Below are 7,853 nucleotides of genomic sequence, written 5' to 3'. Positions count from 1 at the left end.
TGAGCTAATAGCTGGAGAGCCCTGTGCACACATTCTCAAACCAGGTCAACACTGTGTTGTCCCTATTATACAGATGATGGAACGGAGGCTCCACCACATGATGTAATTGGGCCAAGGTCACACAGAGACAATAGTCTTTAGATTCCAAAGCCAGGCATCTTTGCACTGGTCTTCTCACCTTCAGATGAGGTGTGAGGAAGGGTCCTTCCTAGAAGATGGCCCAGCCTGATGCTGTAGGATTTGGAGTGTGGGGTTCTAAAAGGGACAGGGCCAGATACACAGACTGAAGGAGGGAGGTGGGGGGAGGGAAGGCTGGGGCAGGGGGTGGAGCCAGACCACCCCTCCCCCAACGGCTCCAGTCCAGAGCTCTGACCCCTTACTGGCTGGAAACATAAACACAATCACATCTGGACTCAGAGTGCCTTCCCCAGCCTCACACATCTGCCAAGGCCAAGGGACCCTGGTCTCAGTTGAAGGCAGAAGGCTAAGGAGACCTAGAAGGAGGTGTGACTGGAGGGAAGTGGGAAGCAGGAAACCTTCTTCTGAAAGTCAGGCCCAGATCCAGGTGAGAGAGGGGCCAAAGAGGGGCTCGGTGGAGACTCAGAGTGTCTGTGGGGCCACAAGCCAAACAGCTGCAGATGGCTGGAAGGGTATAAGCAGCCCACAATAACCCCACCATTCGTCAAGGACCATGGCCAACATGGTGAGTATAAGACCCAGCCTTAGGCTCCACCAGCTATCCTGACCTAGCTGTTATGTGGCTGGTACAGCAGATAGTATCCAGCCCTTTCTAGCTGCACCAGCTGCAAGATTATCTCTGTAGGAGGGGTTGAGGAATATATAGCGCTCTGAAAACCAAATCCTCTGAGAAAAGGCAGCAAGTCCTGCTCCTGCTCTGGCTGAAGAAGACCAGGGAGGGGGTGTCATTCATTCAGCCAACATTTACTATGTTTCTGCCCTTGGTGCTAACGGTTGAGCAGTGGAAAACAGACACAGTCCCTGCTCTCAGGGACAAGTAAACAAATGTGTATAATTACAAACTGGGCTGAGTGCTTTTGAAGAAGAAATGCTATAAGAAAAAATGAGTCCTGCTTTAAACAGGGTGATCATGGAAGGCTGTTCTAGGGAGGAAGTTTCGTCTTCAGTAGCAAATGCTATCATTTATTGAGCCCATTTGGGGCCCAGGGTCCTGTGCTAAGTGTACACTCCTCATCGATGAGCCCCTTTACCTGCACAACAACCCTATAAAGAAGGGTTTTCATTATCCCCTTTCCCTGATGAGGCCCCAAGGCTTAAACAAGTCAGGTCACTGGCCCAAGTTAACACAGCCGGAAGTAATGAGGTGGATTCAAACCTGGGCAATGCCCATTCTCTGCACTGGGCTGCCCCAAGCCAAGCACGTGGGCAACATGGGCTGGGTGGCGGGGGGTGGCTATGACCTTGAAGAGATCACAATTTCAGCTGGCAACATGAGACTAGCTCCGGGAAATAGAAGAGCAGATTTGTTTTTACCTGGTCCTGACAAAGTGACCCCCAAAGGGCTGCTGCAGGTTTAGGGGGGACAGGAATTAGGGGCAGAAGGGCAAGAGGCTGGTACCCAGCACTATCTGCAGGCACTGTGGGACACCAGAGGAAAATGGGATTAGCCACTGTGTGCAACCCCCAAGAGCCTGGCCATTGAAGGAGAGGTACTGAGTTACCTCCCCTAGATTTATGGCCCCAGCATCCAAGTAGAAGTCACAGCTAGAAGATCTGCCGTGGAGTGGGCATTGCCCATGGAGTCCAGGCCCTGGAGGGGGTTCTGTGATGCCCTTCAGCTCGCCCTGAGATAGGCAGCAGGGCCTCAGTCACCTAAAGGGCCAGTCTGGGAAATGAGAATCAGGGTGGTTTCATGGCCCTTGACCTCCCCATTTCCTGGGCCAGTCACTTGGCTCTGCTATCCCCAGGAACCTCTTAAGAGCAAGGGTTTGAGTTCTGGATCCACCTCTGAGTTGCCTTGGGCAAGAGACTTAATTAAGGTCTCTGAGCCTCTGTTTCCTCTTCCATAAAAGGGAATAACAACAGTCACTTCACACAGTTGTTTAAAGGATTAAAGAGATAATGCACATAGTGTTAATTGGGGTGCTGGTATTGTAAGTGCTCAATAAGTGATTATTATTGATGGCGGTGTTGTTGTTATTAAATATTATTTGGGGTCCAACTTTTCTGGGAGTCATGAATGTGAGTCATAATTGACAGTCCTGCTGACTTCCCCACCCACCTTCCTTCCATCCCACTCCTGGAACCATCCTAGACTTGGACTCAGTAACCCAGCCTGGGAGACCCAGAGGAATGGGGCCCAGTCCCTGCTGTGCGCTGGGTCTGGGGACAGGCAGGTCAGCAGTCAGTACTCTGTAAGGGCTCCCTGCAACGTGGGAGGAAGATGCTTGAACACTTCTTTTTGTGTTAATCATTTTATCAATAGCTAACATCAGGCCTTTACCAAGCGAGCCCCAATCCTCATACAAGCACTTTATAAGAATGACAGCCTTTCCTCCTCACAGGAGGGAGGGGATTATTCCTCTTACGCTGGGAAAAGGGGAGGCCCAGAGAGCACAGCTAATTTGGAGAATCTCTCTTCCTCCGTGCTGCCTAGGAGGTGGCAGCCATCTCTTACTCAGCGCCCTTGTGAAACCCAAGATCATCAAAGCAAAACCACCGTGAGACACACTGAACAGCCATTAGGATGGCTGCCCTCAGGCCCTTGTGAAGCCCAAGATCATCAAAAAGAGGACCAAGAAGTTCATCCGGCACCAGTCATACCGATATGTCAATTAACCCTAGCTGGTGGAAACCCAGAGGCATGGACCACAGTGCACAGAAGATTCAAGGACCAGATCTTGATGCCCAGCGTTGGTTATGGGAGCAACAAGAACACAAAGCGCACGCTGCCCTGTGGCTTTCAGAAGTTCCTAGTTCACAGCATCAAGGAGCTTGAAGTGCTGCTGATGTGGAACAAATCTCACTGTGCTGAGACTGCTCACAGCATCTCCTCAAAGAACCGCAAAGCCACTGTGGAGAGCAGCCCAGCTGGCCATCAGTCACCAACCCCAATGCCAGGCTGCGCAGTGAAGAAAATGAGTACACGGATTGTGTGCACATTGTGTTCGTGTTAATAAAGCCATAAAATCCTGCCACCTGGAAAAATAAAATAAATAAAATAAAAAATGTGGGAGTCAGGACCTGACCATGCTCCCATCCACTGTACTACCCACCCTCCTGAAGAGAATCATATTAGTACTGGGTGGTGGGACTGGGGGAGGGGGGATGAACAACTATAATTCATGTCAAGAGGTTGGGCACAGCTGGGCTCTGGGAGAGAGAACAAAAAGGCACCAGGCCTTGAGACTTACCTTCACGGAGCTCACTCCACTGGCTGTGAGAGAGCAGCAGGGGGCATGGGTGACAACAGGGACTGAGGAAGTCCTGAGGGGGGGGGGCGGGAGCAGAATGGGAGGGGAGCATGAAGGGCCCCCATCTCATTCGCTGTGACAAGCTTCTCATTTCCTAGATGGGTGCTTCCCGTCTGCCTCCCTTTGGAAGCCCCCCCAGGCTTCCTCCCACCCTTGCCAGCCTGCCTCTTGCCCCTCTCACCAGGGGAACCCCAGGTTTCACAAACCTGTGTTGACTTTGCAGGGCCCTGGACCGGTCTCCCAGTTGGCTAGTGTTGTCCAGAGCAGGTGTTGCCCACTATCAAGTGGCTGCAGGGCACCCAGCACAGTCGCCAGCGCCCAGCCAGTTTGGAGGGGCTGCGATCCTGTGAATGAGGACGCTGCAGAGCAGCAGGTCAGGGCGCAGGAAGCTGCACTTGGAGTGGGCTGGGCCCAGGGCAGATGGCCGCAGGGAGGAGGAGAGCTGCTCGGGCTGTCCCAGGCAAGTGGTCGCACGTCTCCCTCTGCACCATCCCCTGTTGTGCACTGTACCTGTTTAATTTCTCTTATGAGCCTCATTTTATAGATGAGGAAGCTAAGGCCCAGGAACGTCAAGCAACCTGTCCAAAGGCAGCTTTAGGGACTCGGATCAAGCCCGTCTGCCCGCAGAGCCTATGGCAGGGCACTGGCAGTGGGGCAGGGTTGCGGCAGGCACAAAGAGCCAGGATGTAGAGTCAGCTGCAGACAGCAACACTTGGAGAAGTGTCTGCACACAGTTGGTGCTCAATAAGTATTTGCTGGCCCGGCTGGTGTTGCTCAGTGGTTGAGCATCAACCTATAACCCAGGAGCTCATGGTTCGATTCCCGGTCAGGGCACGTGCCTGGGTTGCAGGCTTGATCCCCCAGTGTGGGGTGTGCAGGAGGCAGTGGATCACTGATTCTTTCTCATCATTGATGTTTGTCTCTCTCTCCCTCTCCCTTCCTCTCTGAAATCAATAAAAATATATTTAATACATAAATAAATATTTGCTGAATAAAGTATTAAGGGGCTGTCTCTCCTTACCCCTCACTCCACAAAATATATCTTGGCTCTCTCTCTTCCCATTCCTTTCTCTCCTCTCACTTGCTTTTTTCCTTCCTCCACTCACTCACTCCTCCCTCTCAGCACAGCCAGCTCTTGGCACTGCCTTTGAAAGTGTATCTGGCCCTGGCCTCGTGGCTCAGCTGCTTGGAGCATACTCTGTGCACCCAAAGGGTTTGGGGTTTGATTCCCAGTCAAGGCACATACCTCGATTGCAGGTTCAGTCCCTGGTCAGGGTGTGTACGGGAGGCAGGCGATCTCTCTCTCTCTCTCTCTCTCTCTCTCTCTCTCTCCCTCCCTCCCTCCCTCCCTCCCCCTTCCTCTCTATAAAATCAATAAAAACATATCCTTAGGTAGGGATTTTTTTTTTAAGTTCACTAGTATCTGAACAAGAAAAAAACAAATAACCCAATTCAAAAAATGGGCAAATGACTTGAATACACATTTCTCCAAAGAAGATACACAAATAGCCAATAAAAACATGAAAAGATGTTCAACATCACTAATCATTAGGAAAATGCAAAGCAAAACCACAGTGAGATACATTACATATCCATTAGGATGACTGTTACCAAAACAAACAAACAAACAAACAAACAAAACACAACACAAAAAAGTCCCAGAAAATAACTAGTGTTGGCAAGGATGTGGAAAAACTGGGACCTTTGTGCATTGCTGGTAGGAAAGTAAAATGGTGTAGCTGCAGTGGGAAACAGTATGGCAATTCCTAAAAAATTAAACAGAATTACTACGTGACCCAGAAATCCACTTCTGGATATAGACCCAAAGGAAACAAAAGCAGGGGCTCAAACAGATACTTGTACACCCACGTTCATAGCAGCATGATTCATAATAGCCAAAAGGTAGGAGCAACCCAAGTGTCCAACAGACGAATAAACAAAATGTGCAGATATAATGGAATACTATTTAGCCTTAAAATGGGAGGAAATTCTAGTACATGCTACAGCATGGATGAGCCTTGAAAACATCATAATAAGTGAAATAAGCCTGTCACAAAAGGCCAACTATTGCGATTCACTTATATAAGGGACCTAGAGTAGGAAAATTCAAACGGACAGAAACAGGACTGTGGGAGTCGGGGGAGTGGGGCTGTTGTTTAATGTGTCTAGACTTCTCAACCTTCCTAATGCCGCAACCCTTTAATACAGTTCCTCATGTTGTGGTGACCCCCAACCATAAAATTATTTTTGTTGCTACTTCATAACTGTAATTTTGCTACTGTTATGAATCGTAATGTAAGTATCTGATATGCAGGATGTATTTTCAGGGGTCGCGACCCACAGGTTGAGAACCACTGGTCTAGAGCTTTGTTTGGGGGTGAAACGAAGTTCTGGAGCTGGATGGTGGTGATGGTTGCACAACAATCTACTTAATGTCACTGAATTGTACACTTTTCAGGGCACTTTAAAAAGGTTAAAATGGCAAATTTCACCTCGGGTGTATTTTTCCTTTTTTAAAGTCTATGTGTTTATGCCCTTACCTTGTGCAGAGAGGCACTCAGAGGCTGGTGCCAGAATGCCCAAGGCTGCGTCCATCAGAGCTGGTCTGTGCTGTGGGGAAACCTTTCCTTGAAGGCCTCACTGGCAGCCTTGGGAGGACCGGTGACCGCTGACCTGCACAAGGCCCTCACCTCATTCTCCACCCCTCTGTTCAGTGTGCAGCGGGACCTCATCAAGGACACTTCCCCTGCTGAGCACAGTGTGGGCAAGAGAGTGCAACTGGGGTGGATGACTTTTCTCTAAGTTTAGCATAAAATTAAATAATAGGTTTGCCAATGCCTTTTCCCCCGCTCCACCATCTCTACCTAAAAACCAAACAAGGCAGGCTGCAAAACAGCATACAAGCGCAGTAACAGTTTTGCTCTTATCTATGCACAGAGAAATTTCTGGATGTGCAGTTAAGTGTTAACACCAGCTATCTTTGTGGTGGGAAATCGGTTTTATTTCATTTGTCTTTTCCAAGTTTTTTTGCACTGAGCACATATTACTTTTATAATGATGAAATGAAACAATATTATTTAAAAAATACGAAGACCTGTGATCTGTAGGGCAGGCAGGGGGCTGCTGCCCAAAGTCCCTTCCTCGCCCCAGAGGTGTCGGTCATGAGTCATCACGTTCCTGGGATGATATATCAGCTCTCGGGATTCAGCCTCGTTTGGGGAGAGGGGAATGTGACAGGTGTAAAGTAAATGCTTACAGATTTTTACAGAGATGAAATTTCTGTTTTCAAATACATTCTCCTTTAAACAGATGTCAAATTAATGGATGCCAAGAGGAATATTCAAAGAGTAATTTGTAATGACCTTTTATTGCTAAGCAAAGAAGGCTCAGAGTTTAAAAACAGTTGTCATAAGCTGGGAGCCCATTTCTCTCCTCTTCCCTCACTGCACTCCCCATCCTGCAACTCAGCAACCTCTTTGCACCGCCCCCTCACCTTACACACACACACACACACACACACACACACACACACACTCACTCACTCACTCATGCCAGCCAGCATGATCATGGAATAGTTATTAAAGAGGTCCAAATCACCAAGGTTTTACTACACTACTAAAAATAGTCATGCTTACTTAGCCTTACTTAGTGCTTAATAAGCACACCATTTCTAATTCTTCTGCCTGAGTAAACGAAAACATCATTCCAGAAATGCATTTTTACTGAAACAGGAAGGCGTGTTCTTTTCTTCTTTGTTCGTACACTTTTCTCCTCTTCCCCCTTCTTCCTCCACCCTCTATCCCGTGTCCCCCTCAGCGGCCCACCCCTACCCTTCTGAAAATTTCAAAACACAAAGGGGAAAGTAACAGTAATTTGGACTTGGCTTCCATGCAAAATGGACCAATTTTTTTAAGTGTCGGTAATTTGTCCTGAAAATGGATATAGGGAGTTGGGCTGGAAAGGCTTTGAAGAGTGGGTTTTATGAGTGGAAAATGAGGCCTGCGTGTGCGAGAATGTGCGCTGCACGCCCCTCCGTGCCTGGAACAGTGCGGCAAGCGCGGGAACCACAGCTAATAGCACCATTACTGCCATTATCACATTACGTTATTATTATTCATCAGAATCAGACAAAGCATATTAACCCATTTAATTGAACCAAGAGCTTAAGGTCCCAGTGACCGTGGAAAGTGCTTAGCAAACCCTCCCAGACATCACGGCCATAAAGCACTGGCCGCTCTGCCGCTCGCCAAGCTGTGGCCTCTCTGGGCACTTTCCCGGGCACACTGGGGTGATGCTCATTCCCACTCGACTGCAGCCTTCCAGGCACGCACCTCTCTCCCTGTGTGTAAACCCCATCTAACCAAGGAAGCATTTACACAAAAGACACACACACACCAAGAA

Source organism: Myotis brandtii, unplaced genomic scaffold (assembly GCF_000412655.1).
Source record: "Myotis brandtii unplaced genomic scaffold, ASM41265v1 scaffold208, whole genome shotgun sequence".
Taxonomy (NCBI): domain Eukaryota; kingdom Metazoa; phylum Chordata; class Mammalia; order Chiroptera; family Vespertilionidae; genus Myotis; species Myotis brandtii.
Note: the sequence above shows the minus strand (reverse complement) of the source record.